The 14,718-nt window shown below is 43.4% G+C and overlaps 1 protein-coding gene across 5 annotated transcripts in view; it reads right to left on the bottom strand.

The window, feature by feature from the left end:
• plxnb1b (plexin b1b) overlaps positions 1-12,847 on the bottom strand; it is a 68,297-nt gene extending 55,450 nt beyond the window's left edge. For 3 of the 5 annotated variants that reach the window (XM_060068663.1, XM_060068667.1, XM_060068666.1), the window contains exon 1: positions 12,453-12,847. The gene's annotated coding sequence lies outside the window, so the exon portion shown is untranslated. Of the gene's footprint in view, positions 1-9,297; positions 9,466-12,452 lie in introns of all 5 variants that reach the window. The other 2 variants (XM_060068664.1, XM_060068665.1) reach the window with 2 other exon arrangements.
• Positions 12,848-14,718: the final 1,871 nt, after the last annotated feature.

Here is a 14,718-nt window from a genome sequence, read left to right as displayed (position 1 = left end):
TTCGTTGCAGTGGTAAGAATGTGCACAGCTAGCAAAGTACCTCAACACTCAGTTCTGCGCCGTTATTTTCTATAAAGCAATGTTGCAGCTCTGTGTGCATGTTGGACGTCACACAAGAAAGCTTACGCTGTCCTGTTACAAGTCAGGCCTCGGGTTCCCGAACGCCAATGCACAAAGCGGCATTGTTTGGTTCCGTGTTCAAATAAAGCCAGAATAATGAAGAATCTCATTTACGGCCATATTGTGGGATCTCTGTAAAAGGGAATATTGTTACGGACGATACCTACTTACCAACCAATTAATACCAAAAAAGAAAGATCCATGTTGCTTGTGGCAGCGAGGAAAGTGGGTAACAATCGGGTTCCTAGTGCGAGTGTAAACACTGTAAAATGAAAAATAATCCTATAGCTTGAGACAGCTGTGAAACAAAACCAAAACACACATTTTATACAACGTTAATATTAGGCCTATGCATTGAAGTTTAGGCCCAAGTGACCCCGATGTAGATATAAAATTGACTTGTCTGAATAAATTGCAAGACTTTTTTTTTTTTTTTCATTTGACACATTGACATGTTCATGTACCCCAGCAAACAACTCAATCAAATTACACTCTCCCTGTGATAATGTAAAACTATAAGTAAAATAATAAAAGAGTACAAAATCGGACCTTAAGTTGAATTTTGATAAATTTCCACACAAATCACTTCAAAATTCTCATGTACCCCCTTCCAAAACATGGGGCCTAGTGAAAATAGTTCCCAACCGCAATAAAATCTGTACCGGAGTAAGTAAATCAAACGTCATCCAAGCCAGAGGTTCGGCCCCCTCTTAAATTGGTAATCTGTTGGTCTGAGAGTCACCACTGATTGTGTCTCAAAGCCTGCAGTTTCTCTATAATTACAACATAAAAAAGGCCACTCTATAAGTAGCCTTAAATATAACTCCAGATTGCCCTGTATTCTCTGACCACAGTGTATGGAAGTGATGCTGTGACCAGCGGTTAGATGCTCCCAATGCCTCGTAGGCACAGAATGCAGAGAGCGGCAATGAGGAACCATGTAGGCTCCATATTCCATATCTTCCTTGAAATGTTTCAGTTACTCTACGAACTTTCCCCTAAATCATTGTACGACCAAATTTTTGACAAAGCATTAGAAATATGCCATGAGCGTGAGAGAAAGAAGAATAAGAAAAGAGTGTCTTGTGTGTTTAAGCTGAAAAGTTCTTCTTCTGCCGTACAATTGATAAACAAAGTACAAATATCTTTATGTCTTCAATAGTTTTAATTAATTAAACACATTAATGAAAAAAATATTCCTTAATTAATGCTTTTATTTGTTGAAATAAACATCTTTGAATATGGGGAGCGGTAACATCATCATGTAATCCCTTACATGCCTTATAGTGTGCATGACTGCACATGCAAATACAAACGCGCACAAAGATGCAGACAAATTCAGCGGTCATGCTATGTTTTAGGAAATACTGGGATAGTACGCACAAAAAATTATAATTTCCTTGGCGTATTTGGCACAAGGCCATGATAGGGGTAAGAGAAACCCAATAAACAAGGCCATGTTTTAGCCAGGGGCAAGGTTTTTCACACCCAGTCTGTTTAATCAGCAAGGTCTGACTTCGGTCTGCCTAATTAGGACTTCCATTAACAATGTTTTGTTTCGCTCAGAGCAAGTGTCCTACTCTCTCTCTTGCTAATCAGACACACCCATGATGAGTAAATGGCAATCATTCAATTGACATTCACAAGAATATAATAATCACACTTTTCACAAGTATCACAAGTATGCTCAGAGCCTCCAGCAATGCAGTAATAGAAATGCAGGCTGTCTAAAGTATTTACAGCACATTTGATCTTTTTGTGCATGGTTGAGCGTCAAATATCGGCATTTTGGAAATAAAATAGAGGATGCTAAAATACAGGCTCAGCGTAGGGCTGGGCGATATGACCAAAATATCATATCCCGATATAGGTCATTCATATCCCGATAACGATATACTGTATATCACGATATAGCACATTTTCTGTAAATTCAATGAATAAATACCGTATTTTCCGCACTATGAGGCGCACCGGAGTATAAACCGCAGCAGTTAAATTGAATGATGTGTACATAAGCTGCACTGGACTATAAACCACAGGTGTTTTAATGTTTAATTACCATTAGGCTGGCCCCAATGCCATTTTTCAGGCTTCGAATAATCGTTGGTTTTTCCGAGCGAATATTCGAATACTCGTTCCAGAAGAAAACACCATCAAAAACAACATTAATAATACCTATATACTCCCTGGAACCGATTTTGACAGTATCTGCATATTTTGTGTGTTAATTAGTAGGCCTAAGTAGGTTGAAGTTCCTTAGTTTTTCCCCGTGAAAGCGAACAGCTGTTGTTCCATTCCAAATCAGCTGTCCTCTGCCGCATCGTTATATAAGCCGCAGAATCGAAAAATAAGAAAAAAAAGGCGCGTCTTATAGTCCGAAAATTACGGTAGTTTATATAAAGTGACCACATGGAAAGGCCTATTTCATAGCCCCTCTTTTAGGTACGAGCTCACTTTGTCTTGGCTGGTCGTGGGAGTCCTTCTCCTATTCAGAATTGTCACTTTCATTCTCCTCCATGTTTGTTTGTGTTGCGTTCATGTGCCGTGTGGAAGAATGTAAAGCGTCGTCCAAATGACGTAAAATATTACCGTAAAGAGTGTGATTTGCGACAAGACGATATAAACGATAGAGGATAATATGAAACGATAGACATTTTTATATCATCACACGATATATATCGTCATATCGCCCAGCGTGGAACCCCGTTAGGGTGGTGTCGTGTTAGGACGGTGTCCAGGGCTGTTTTGGTGGTGTTTTGGACTACCAGTGCGCCCATGCTACACACAATAGCTGGTTACCAGAACACCACCGCACCACACCTGTTTCCATCTGTGGTGCGCTTGGTATTTATTATTGGATTTAAGCTGAAATATTTTATCTTGCGCCTTTTTTATCCCTTGCAGAATGGACAACTAATTGTAATTCTCGTGTTCGATTTTTGTCCAGGTATAAGTGATTAAATAAAGCCAAATTGTCTGACAGTTATTAACAGTGTGGTTACCGTAACAAACTTACAGAGCAGCCAATCACAGAGGAAGTACTCAGACAGAGAGGATCATTTTTGTGACCTTCCATCACAATCTCCTGTGCCCACCAAATAAGATCACCCCACAAATGATCTACTTAATGAGCAACCTGGCTACTTCAAGCATGACGTTTGAATGAAGACAGCATATTATAGTCTGACCTTGTGCAAGGACAGACTTCCTCAAGATAAACGGATGGTTCTTGAGATAATGAAGACGACCTTGTACATTCCCATGATCTTAAGATGCTGAATCACGCACGCCTCAGTCCCAGTACAGTGAAACATGTCTTCAGTACTTTAGTCTATTACAGGGAGAACAGAAGGGTCCAGACGTGGAACCCGCAAATGGTACTAGTAATGGCCAAGGGGGGAATTCGGAAAGGAAATAAAACACAATGAAATTGTATTGGATTCTCATGTTCTGCCTATTAGTCAATCACACACATTTTAGAAGATCATAAAGTACAGCTCACACGTCCTTCGCTCACGAGTCAAAACCAAGTGGAACTGATGCCCTTTTAGAGAACAAACATGGATTTGGCCATGAAAAGTCCTTTCTATAATAAAAGTCAATACTACAACACATACAATTTCCAAACAGGCCAGTGTTTGGGCTTTACATTATTATGCAGGCCTCGGGTCATGGTGTGGCTTCATGGTAATCAATTTGTGGCGTGTGATCGATTGGCCGGAGATTAACCGTCTGCAGTGGACATGCTGCTGGGGGACGGGTGCTGTCACAGGCTTTGGATGTAATCACTGAGGGACACATCCACCACACCATCTACACCAGAAGGTTAAAGCTAAACCTGTGCAGGTGGGATTGCTGTCTATTATATGGTCTGAATCCAAATCTGACATAACATAATTATATCGGTCTAGGATGTGACCTTTAAGGTCAGCCACCCAAAATACAAAACCTTAATTTCTGTATTGATTCTAGTCATCTTTTTCCATCCATTCCCTCAATGAGGAATCTAGTAGAAACGCACAATGTTGTCACTTACATAAACAGTGATAAGATAACAAGCCATCATCCACAGATTGATTAAGAAATTTTCTGAACTAGAGCCATACTACCATCTACCTTTGGAAAGAAGACAAAACATTTCACCTCCACTCTGGGTTAAAGAGTCATATCTATAATCACGCAAAGAAAATGAAGAGAGTTATGGTCATTTTTTGTGCAGGGACAATTCGAACAACACTAATCAGAAGACACCCAATCAATCGTGAGGAAAAAAGTTTATTGCTGTCTAGCTGCAATTGCAAACCTTTGTCACATTAGATACTGTTTGTCAGTGTTTGTTAACCTTATAATTCCCTTGCCTTCTGTGGTAAACCCCTTCAGCCTTCAGGTTCACCTGGACGGTAGCCAGGTCCCTTTCTTTTTTACTTATGAGCTACATGGACCACGTTGTGAACCTGACATTGTTATTTCAGCTACCAGCTTTACTCCTGTTCCAGCTGGATCCTATTAAGACTGAACCCACCCCACTACAAGATAACACATGCTTTACACATCTGTCTAAGTAATTGGTTAAAGACCATCAAAGATCAAATTGAGAAATTAGGCCTAGTGAAATGCACTTCAAATATGTAAAGATGGGAACAGCTTGCGAGACACCAGGTTTCATTAGGAGAGCAGAAAGCCTAACATAATCTGTTTCATAATGTTTTCAGGGAGCAGAGCACAGGGCGCCAATATCTACAACTAAAACCATTGTTTTATGTCCCACACGGACACCAGCAGTGGGCTTTAGGCCCAAAGCTCGTCTAACACAATTGAGAGGAGGTGTAGTGTTTGGTTCAATAAGGTGAGGTATGACGTCAGCATGATGCAAGCTGGCTGTGTATCATTCCTAGCTGAATGTGTGTCTAGCACATTGGAAAACAGAGGGAGCTATTAATAGTGCGCTTCAGTAATCCGAAAAGTGCCATTCGATACTGGAAAAACAAATAAAGGCTTAGACCACATTTTGATAATCATTGCAATATTGTGCACTATAAGTCAATGTTAAGTAAAATACTTAAAACACTGAGGAAAATACTTGCACTCTGCATTCCTTCAAGATGGTGACTTCTTTTTCACCACAAAGCCTTGTTTGTAACCGTGTCTTATATGCAACGTCATTGGTTGCTCAAGGAGTTACAATGCTAATGATAAGAAAATATGACTTTTTCCAGTCTCCCGTCAGTGAGGGCCTCCTGTCCACAACAGGGCTTTGGTCTTCAAGCAAAGCCCCACCAGCATTTGGATTATAAGACTACATTTTAGAATCCTACCTACAAACAACCAGCGATGGGCATTTAAACGTATTCCATTGTCACATTAGCTGACATGCTTAGAGAGAATAAAAAAAAGTGTGGTGTGTCCTGTTACCATGCTTAGAAACAGCTGAACCCCTTCGACCACATAAAGCCTAATTAAGACCGAGAATAATGAAGAACTGCATATGATTACAACACAACTTTTGGAGTTCCGTGAGTTGGTGGAGGGAAGTAAATGGGCATGCAGTGGGGGGCATACATAACACCCCTCCTCCTTCCTCCCTCAGAACCCCTCCAATCCATTCCCTGAACACAGAGGCCTCGTTCATCGCTGCCCAGATTAGGCCGAGGTTGAGCGGCTTGAAAAGCTTATTCTTGGGAAGCAAAGAGAACCTTACGCTTCCGATAATGAAATGATGAGTGTGAGAGAGAAGACAGCGAAAGGACGACAGCATGTTGTTTAGCCTGCCTTCGGGCCACTTACACAGAAAGATCTAGCGGGCTGTAAAGGATGGGCACGTCAAAGGTTGCAGTAGTGTGTAGAACTTAGAGGCCCCTAGCGGAACGGACTTGGCAGAATGGAACATAATACGTGTATAATCTAATGAAAAAAAGAATTATGCGCTCATTAGCTTAGAATGAGCTTCTTATATCTGTGGATCCTCTTCCATTTTAAGTCAATATGCAACTTGTAAGCTATGACCTATACTTCTATAATTTTTTACTAAATAAACCATACATAATTTACAAATCTATCAAGGAACCTCCTCACTCGACACTTGGCTACTCAACGCTGCCATTGAGAATGACACATTGTTGAAGTACCTCATGGCACCTTACAGGCAACGTCATTGGAAAGGGACGGGTGAGGGGAGTATTCAGTTGTTGCAATCCGCAACCTCAACGCTAGATGCCACTAGATCCTACACACTACACCTTTAAAGGTCAGATCAGCCCACACCTGGTGGCATGTCATGGGACCTTTAAAATACTTCATTAGGGCCATTTTAGAGTTTGTTCTTTTGACCGAAAACACTTTCCATACGCAGGTTGATTTATGCCATGCAATATATGCATTCTGTTGAAGCCTACTTAAAAAGGAATACTTCACTCAAAAGCGAAAACCGTCAGCATCAGAGATCGAATAAGACCAAAAGCTTTCAGATACAAGCAGAAAACCTCTGTATCCATGCGTAGGATTAGATCTTACCATCAACTGGCAAAAGGTTGCTAGGAAACAGTTGGGGTAGTGCGAGGGCTCTCGCACTACCCATTCACTCATGAATTTCTTTCTACTACTGGATTTCTTTTTGTAACTGATAACTTTGAAATTTCACCTTAAAAAATACACAAAATAAGGAAAATGTTCCAATCTAAAATTGTTCATTTTGTGATCGTTTGACGCTAAAATCGAACAGACCTAACCGACACCTACATTTGCACATATGTAGGCCTTCATGAACACACACACACACACACACGAGAATACCACAGATCTAAAGGCTAGAAGGGAGACATGGCCTTAGTAGGCGGCCATATGCATCCACACAACAGTGAGCCTATAAAGAATCATATCAGGTTACTCTTTGAATCAAGCAATGTGCCATCAATATGCCAACGGGTGTCAAGTGCAAGTGACAGAACACCATCTTCGGAGGTGAGTGGAAGTTAAAGCAATGAATGAACCAGCTGTCTGTGGGTTGAAATGTAAGGAGAGCCAGGGTATGGGTTGATTTGTTCTTCATCTAAATCTTCTTTTTCGTTTTTAGTCAATCCCAAAACAACATGGAGCGCATGACCTAACTTGGTCAAATGTTCTACAAAAGAAGCCTTCTATTTATTTTAAAGAGCTCATCCCGCCGCCAAGCCAACCTGGAAACCTTAACATTCATTCTTGGCAACAATCGGCCCTGCTCTACCCTAGCAACAGTCAGCCCGGTTCACCCCAGCAACCGGCCTTTTCCCAGGGCCTGAAGGAGCCCCCCGCCCCCGAGGCCGTTCCAAGGGATTTTAAGGATGGGTGGAGTTGGGGACAAAAAGGGTGTTTTTGAGGAAACTGCGCACACACACCTCCCCCCTACCCCCAAGTAGCTCTTCAGTTGCCACGGCCGGGTGTCGGCATTTCAAAATGCTGCATTTCACACCTTGGGGGCGGGCCTGTCCAAGCCCACGCCCAGAGCCAGCGAGTGGCAACCAGAGCAGATGCTTCCCACACTGTTGCCTCTGGAGTCAAAAGCCGGTAGGCCTGACGTCATTGGCATGGCATTTGATATTTTGGATTGCCTGAAAGACCAATGGCTTTCAAACTCTAAGCTGTGGTTGAATTGCCACCTGTCTGACATGCTGAGAACTCCCAAGGAAAAGCAGCCTTTTCAACAGGCGCTGAATAGAAGACGTTTCAAACCCAAACATTTTGGGTTTCCGCAATCTACGCAACAATATTCTTAGAAGACTTGAGCGTCGTTTTTTCCACGTGGAGCACTTCAGAAGTTCAATGGTTAAGTCTTTAGAGGAGAACTCAAGGGCCAGCAGGGTTCAAAGATGTTGGTCGAAGCCCAGCAGCGAGCCCCTTTGGCCCCACCCTTCCTCACCAGCCCTGATTCCGCTTCCTACTGTGAAGACGGAGGAAGAAATGTCTGCTGCCATCCACGGCAGCTGTTTGTGTGTGTTCCAAATGGCACACACACACACACACACACACACACACACACAGTGTGTGACTTTGGACTGAAGTCCAACACACAATACTATGGCCGATATACCTTGACCGAATTGGAAAAAGCTGTTGAACTGCTGCTGAAAGCGGCGGGTTTTATGGGCTGTTCGTTTAATATCACAGGTCGCAGTGAGAGGAAACGCAGCCTAGCGTACAACAGAAATTACACGCTTATGTAGAACAGGGAAAAGATTGGTTAGTTCGGCTGAGCAACCTGGGTTGATTGTGTGGTGCTTCAATGGTCAAAAACCTGCCATTTTGTCTGTGCGAACACTTTCATTCGGATGTTTTCGCACGGACATGTAAGCCTAATCCTGTCGCCCCATCTCGCTCTAACACTGCCCCTCTCTCTCACGATTTACAACTTCTGTACCTCTCAACCATCACCCTCCCCATCTCCTTTCCAGCCTTTTGTCAAACAAAAGGAAACAAAAGGAGCCTGTATAGGACCATCGCTCTTCTCTCCTTTCCCCCCCTTCTACACAGAGAGGGAAAGAGAGAAAGACATAAACAAAGAGAGCCAGAGAGTCAGCAAGATAGTGAGAGGGAGTCAGAGGCAGCAAAATAGATATAGAGAGATTGAGTCAGGGACAGAGCAGAACCGAACTGATTACATTCACTTCCCTACATTCTCTTCCCTCCCTACCCTTTCGGAAACTGTGAAGGATAGACATTATAAGACGTTGGATTATCTACAAAGATTACTCTTGCGCAGGCATGCAAACTGTACGCAACATTTTTTTATTCCAGCACACTGGCTAGTCTCTTGATGGGCTATGTAGACAAAATGATGCAGGTGCACACACATTACTTGATAAACGTATAATCTGTGGGGCTTAAGTCTTTGCATGTATGCCTATCGTAGATATGTGCAATAGATAGAAATATAGCAGATACATATGTAGATATGCATGAATAACAGTAATGCTATCAGACGCATGCATGGCTGAATAATATCTTTTTCTGAGAATATGGCTAATACAAGGCCAATGTCTGATAACATTCGAACAACAAAAGTTTAGCTATGTTACAAATGTCTTATATTGAAGAATGTCATTCAGCTCCATCCATGCCTCAGTAGAGAATACTAAAGTGTGCAATCTGTGTCCAGGTCCTCTGAACACCATCCATCCAACACCCCTACACGGGCAGCAGACTCACCTTCAAACCAAAGGTTCTCCAACAAAGACTGAGCGGTGTCCTCCTAGCTTATCCTCCTTTACCCAACGGCTGATGCCACCATCAGGAGGGGGAATGATACTTTGCAGCCCTGTGTGCCATTCTGTCAAGGACCCCCGTCCACCCTACTCTAGTTGAGCTTACTTCCTGCTAGATAAGATAGCAGAGATACATGTATGGCTGAGATACCTACACAACAGTTGTACAAATACAATGCCAGTATAAAAGCAATACACATTTAATCAAATAATTTGTTTTTTTAATTGCTCTACAAGCAGCATCGTTTTTTTAATGTAGACTCGAGGGTGGAGTTGTGGAATCTCAATTGCAACTGGAAGGCCAGAAACACAATGTGGGGCTTATGCTAATGAAAGTCGCCCTTCCCCCAACTTTCACTGCAACACCACCAGCAAACTCACTGACTGTTTCACCTTATAAAGTGGACCAAACTCCCAGCAGCCATCACGCGTGCCAGTAATAAGATTACTAAATAACAGCCGTTTGCTTGTGCACAGCAAGACCAGCTCAGTAATAGACTAAATAACAGCCACACTTGCAGACTCTCGGGTCAAACACACCTTTTCAAAACCAACGTTGAGCGAGTGCAGGCACACACAGACGGCAGACATTCGGGAAGACAAATGTGCAGCATACACAGAGATGAGTTAATAATTCACACGCTTCCACGGCACTTCAAAAGGGAACTCCCTCCCCAAGTCCAGAATCTGTTTTGCATTCCAAAGCTTCATGTATCTGGGTCCCCATTAGCATAGCTGAATAATAAGTCATTAAACATGAAGAGAATGTACTGTAACATGAGGGAAGGAAGGGTGAAGGACATGCCAAGAGGAAAGGCATAAGAAGATACTGAATGCTCAGCAAGGCTTTCATCTTCTCTTGTTAACCTGGAAATTCAAGTATGACTACGTCAAGCAAGTATAAGTAGAAACATAGTGTTAGGAATGAGCCTATTCAATTAATTGTGTTTTCAACCCTGGTTGACATGACAAGATAAATACAATTCAAATGATTTATTTTCAGTTGACCTGGATCTATTTTTCCGATAAACTTCTGAAAGCATGGTGTAGGTGGGCGGTTCCTAGGCCATCAAGAGTTGGTCCAGCCTTGATCCCACTGGGATGGGTTTGGGTTGGGGGTTGGGGGACGATCTCGGCCACACGCTAATCTTTCTGCCTCTGCTGGATGCAAAGCCACATTAAAACCGCCAGGCCGCTCTGATAAGGTTAGGGACTTAATGCCTGACGACGTAATTAAAGTGAGTATTAAATAGGAGCAAGGGATCGGAGGGCCTTGTTGGCTGTTGCCAAGGCTTACCGACTGTTCATCGTCCTTCCTACTCTGATCAAACTAAGGCTTGCTGACTGTTCCAATTCCGGGGCCTGGTCCTTCCAATCCTTCCTACTCTGATCACACTAAGGAGTCCCTAATCACGTCCAATGGTAGAGAATGGATGGGAGAGAACTCAAGACATGCCCACCAATGTAATGCTCACTTTGAATTTCTTCTATGGCCGACTAAATGTGACCAGACAACCCTGCTTATATCAATTTGACATTTTACAACAAAACCTTGTGTCTCCACTCTGGTGTTTGGAGTGTCTGGGCCATGGCCATGACATCCTGCCATCACCCACTCTCACACGTCTTCTGTTAACCAGCTGAATGTCCCAGCTTTCTATAAATCCTGACACGATGATGGGTTTAGCTGAAGGAAAACAATATGGAAACTACAAACCGGAAATCCCCTCTTCTCCTTTTCACCTTTTGCAGCAACAACTTCGGCAGAAAGCAAGTGTTTGACACTGGGGCAGTTCAATACACATTAGGTTCAACATGGCTGTAGAATTATATCAGCAAGTCCTTCGTTTTCAATCTCACAGATTTTTAAGTTCAATAGTTCCCTAATTTTTATGAGATTCTCATCAAAAAGGTTGCTCTATACCGTATCGCAACAGTTATTAGGGATTGCTGAAATGCACTATTTTATTCCAACTCTTGCACCATGCTCTATAAAAGCAGAGGGGAGAGACTTAGCTCCCCCCAAAAAAGGTAGGTCATTACAGGTCAATCAACAGCACGTCATAATGACATACCGGATGTCACAGGGCATTTTTACAAGTAGATGCCTCTGCTCGTTGCTTTCTGACTTTTCCAGGTACTGCCGGGCAAAATAATTTGTCTGCGATATATTTGTAAAACAAATTTGCTACAAACCATGTAGCCTTTATTCTAATGAATCAAATTATCAGGCATTACACATTTTCAGTACCTAATCTCTCCTACAATGGAAAGACAGATAGCTAATGCAATTTGGAACATTTCCATTTTTCCACTTTCTTGTCTTTAGTGTTTGTTATTAGGAAGCTCAGCAGAACTCACCCAATGGGGAAAGCAGGGAGAACCCTGATTTCTGTTCAGCAACAATTCTAAAATAGCAGCTGATCGATTTTTGTTTAAATGTCAACACATATTGTACTATTCCGTGCAGACAAAACAACCCAGGTTACATTTGGTTGTCCTGTGTTTTTCAGACCAAGAGGGAGTAAAGAGAGTAAATGGATTTGGTAAAGTGTGAATAATAGACCCTGTGTGACCCCATGGGACAAAAAATACAAGTGTCACCAACCCTCACTGATAAGTAATCCGGGCCAGACTGAGAGATTACACATAAATTAGAACTGTACCTGTATATAGCCCATCTACCACTGGTATAGCTCATTCAGTCGACACATTACGTTCGCTACTTCATTCCCCGTATCGTTTTAACAATGTCTGAAAAAATATTAGTTTGATGCCATCTTTAAAAAGGCTTAAAAAACGTGTCTAGACGATAGGTAAAGGAGAAATAAATGTGGCTTGGAACATGATTTACCTGACTGAGCCAGGGGGCCACAGTGGAGCCAGGGGCCCACAGTGGCCCACTATTGAGCTCATGGTAACAGCTTAAGGTGAAGAACTTGGTTAAAACCCATGACGTCCCTGGTTGGGGTTAGCGTCAAACACGGTGCTGCACGCATTGAGATACTATCTAACCATCCATTTGAACTAAGTTCAAATGGAGAAGTTCCATTTGAATAGAATACATAAGTCAGGATTAGTTTGAACCCACAATCTCACCTTGTTTTCCAAACCAACGCGCCGAGGAGACGCGAATCACTCCATGTGGAGGAAGAAGGAAACCTAAAGATTATAGAAAGTTTTCCGCGATTCTGCCTAAGTCATCCAAGTCGTCCACAGCTGGTTTCTTTATATCCCTGTAAAGAACCTTTCCACGAGAACACGTATTCCCTCCACGTTCAAGCTTTGATTTTTTTGATGGAAGACTTCAGAAAGCTTTTGGCATCTCGCGTCTTTAGAAACTGGTTTGCGCTTATTCCATTCGGTCAGAAGTAGCAGTCCTACTAGTTAATTCCTGTTTCGGTTACCTTGATCTAGCAGCATGTGCAACTGCTGGTACTGCTTCCACATGGAGCTGGCGAGCTGTGCCAATGAATGATTTGATCAATCGGGGGACTTGCTGCACCCAGACCACCAAAACGTAAACGTAAGGTGGATACCAAGCGAAGGGCGGCCCCTGCTGGACAGACGGGTCTGATGCAGCTGAGTTTAGCTTCATTTAGTCGTTTTGTTAAGAAGATCACTGATGGTTATCGTAAAGGAAACTGGGCCGTTGAGCTGCAACGAGGATGATATCTCCGCCGATCGCCATTTATTGCATTGACTCTCATTGTTCCATAACGTTTGTTTCACATTTGAATAGTGTTTTTTGGGACAGTTTCAGAGAGACGTTGGCTACTTTAGGGGACCTTGGATGCATACAAATTAAGACCACACAAGGCTTTCAAAACCAACACACTCTCTCTCTCTCGCTCTCGCTCTCGCTCTCATTCTCTCTCGCTCTCGCTCTCGCTCTCATTCTCATTCTCATTCTCTCTCTCTCTCTCTCTCTCTCTCTCTCTCTCTCTCTCTCTCTCTCTCTCTCTCTCTCTCTCTCTCTCTCTCTCTCCCCCCTCCCTCTCTCTCTCTCTCAGTCCCCCCTCTCTCTCTCTCTTGTCTGGATTTTCTGTTGTTTGGAAGACCTTTTGTGCCCCTCCTCACCATTTTAGTTGAATGAAGATGCAACAGATAATAAAGTAAACAGGCTACATTTAATACTGCCCCTCCTCCCATGCCCCCCCCCCCCCCCCCTCCAGTGAGTAAGTAGAGAGAGAGAGAGACAGAGAGAGGGAATGACAGAGAAAGGGCGAGAGAGAGAGAGAGAGAGAGAGAGAGAGAGAGAGAGAGAGCGCACAGGGCAGTATTGAAGGGAAAGGGATCTGTGATGGGAGAGAGTAGGGGGTGTGAATGGACATGACTGTCTGTCAGGAGGGGCGTCTCACTGAGGAGGCCACCCCCCCCATACCCCAATCCTGTATCCCCCACAACACACTGCACCATTCATCCCCTTCCACAGCCCTCTGCTCTGCAGACCTCTACTCTGAGCACAGACCCGGCCTTTCAGAGGGAGAGGGAGAGAGGGGGCTCTGGCCTGGGAGCCTGGGTGAGAGAAGGGGGGATGCGGTGGTAAGGGAGGGGAGGGGAGGGCGGGACTGGAACTCCCCATCGGTCTGTGATTCTCACACTCTCAACTTCTTTGTCATACACACACTCTCACACACACACACACACACACACACACACACACACACACACACACACACACACACACACACACACACAGACACACACACACACACATACATACATACATACATACATACATACATACATACATACATACATACATACATACATACACACACTCACACAAACACACAAACACAAACACACGCGCACACACACACACACACACACGCACACATTCACACACACACACACACACACACACACACACACACACACACACAGGCATATACATACACACACAAACACACTCACACACACACACACACACACACACACACACACACACACACACACACACACACACACACACACACGCATACAGAAACGAACTTGGCTGTGCATTCACATAGACACATACAAAGTTGTGAACTCTGGAAGTGTTTGGTTCTTCACACTTGTAACCCATGGGAATAATTACTCATGAGTGGCTGTTGAGTTACTATCAAAAATTAGCAAGTAGTGTTTATTAATGGGATAACCCTGTTTGAGCAAAACAAATTAAGACATACATTGCGTAAGAACATTGACCCTTTAAAAAATAGCAACGATTGTCCTCCCCTTGGTGGGGTAAGGACCTCACCCTCCTCCCCATTGTGGGGTAAGGACCTCACCCCCCTCCCCATGGTGGGGTAAGGACCTCACCCTCCTCCCCTTTGTGGGGTAAGGACCTCAACCTCCTCCCCATGGTGGGGTAAGG

Source organism: Gadus macrocephalus, chromosome 13 (genome assembly GCF_031168955.1).
Source record: "Gadus macrocephalus chromosome 13, ASM3116895v1".
Classification (NCBI taxonomy): Eukaryota; Metazoa; Chordata; class Actinopteri; order Gadiformes; family Gadidae; genus Gadus; species Gadus macrocephalus.
This window is presented reverse-complemented; position numbering and strand designations above follow the sequence as displayed.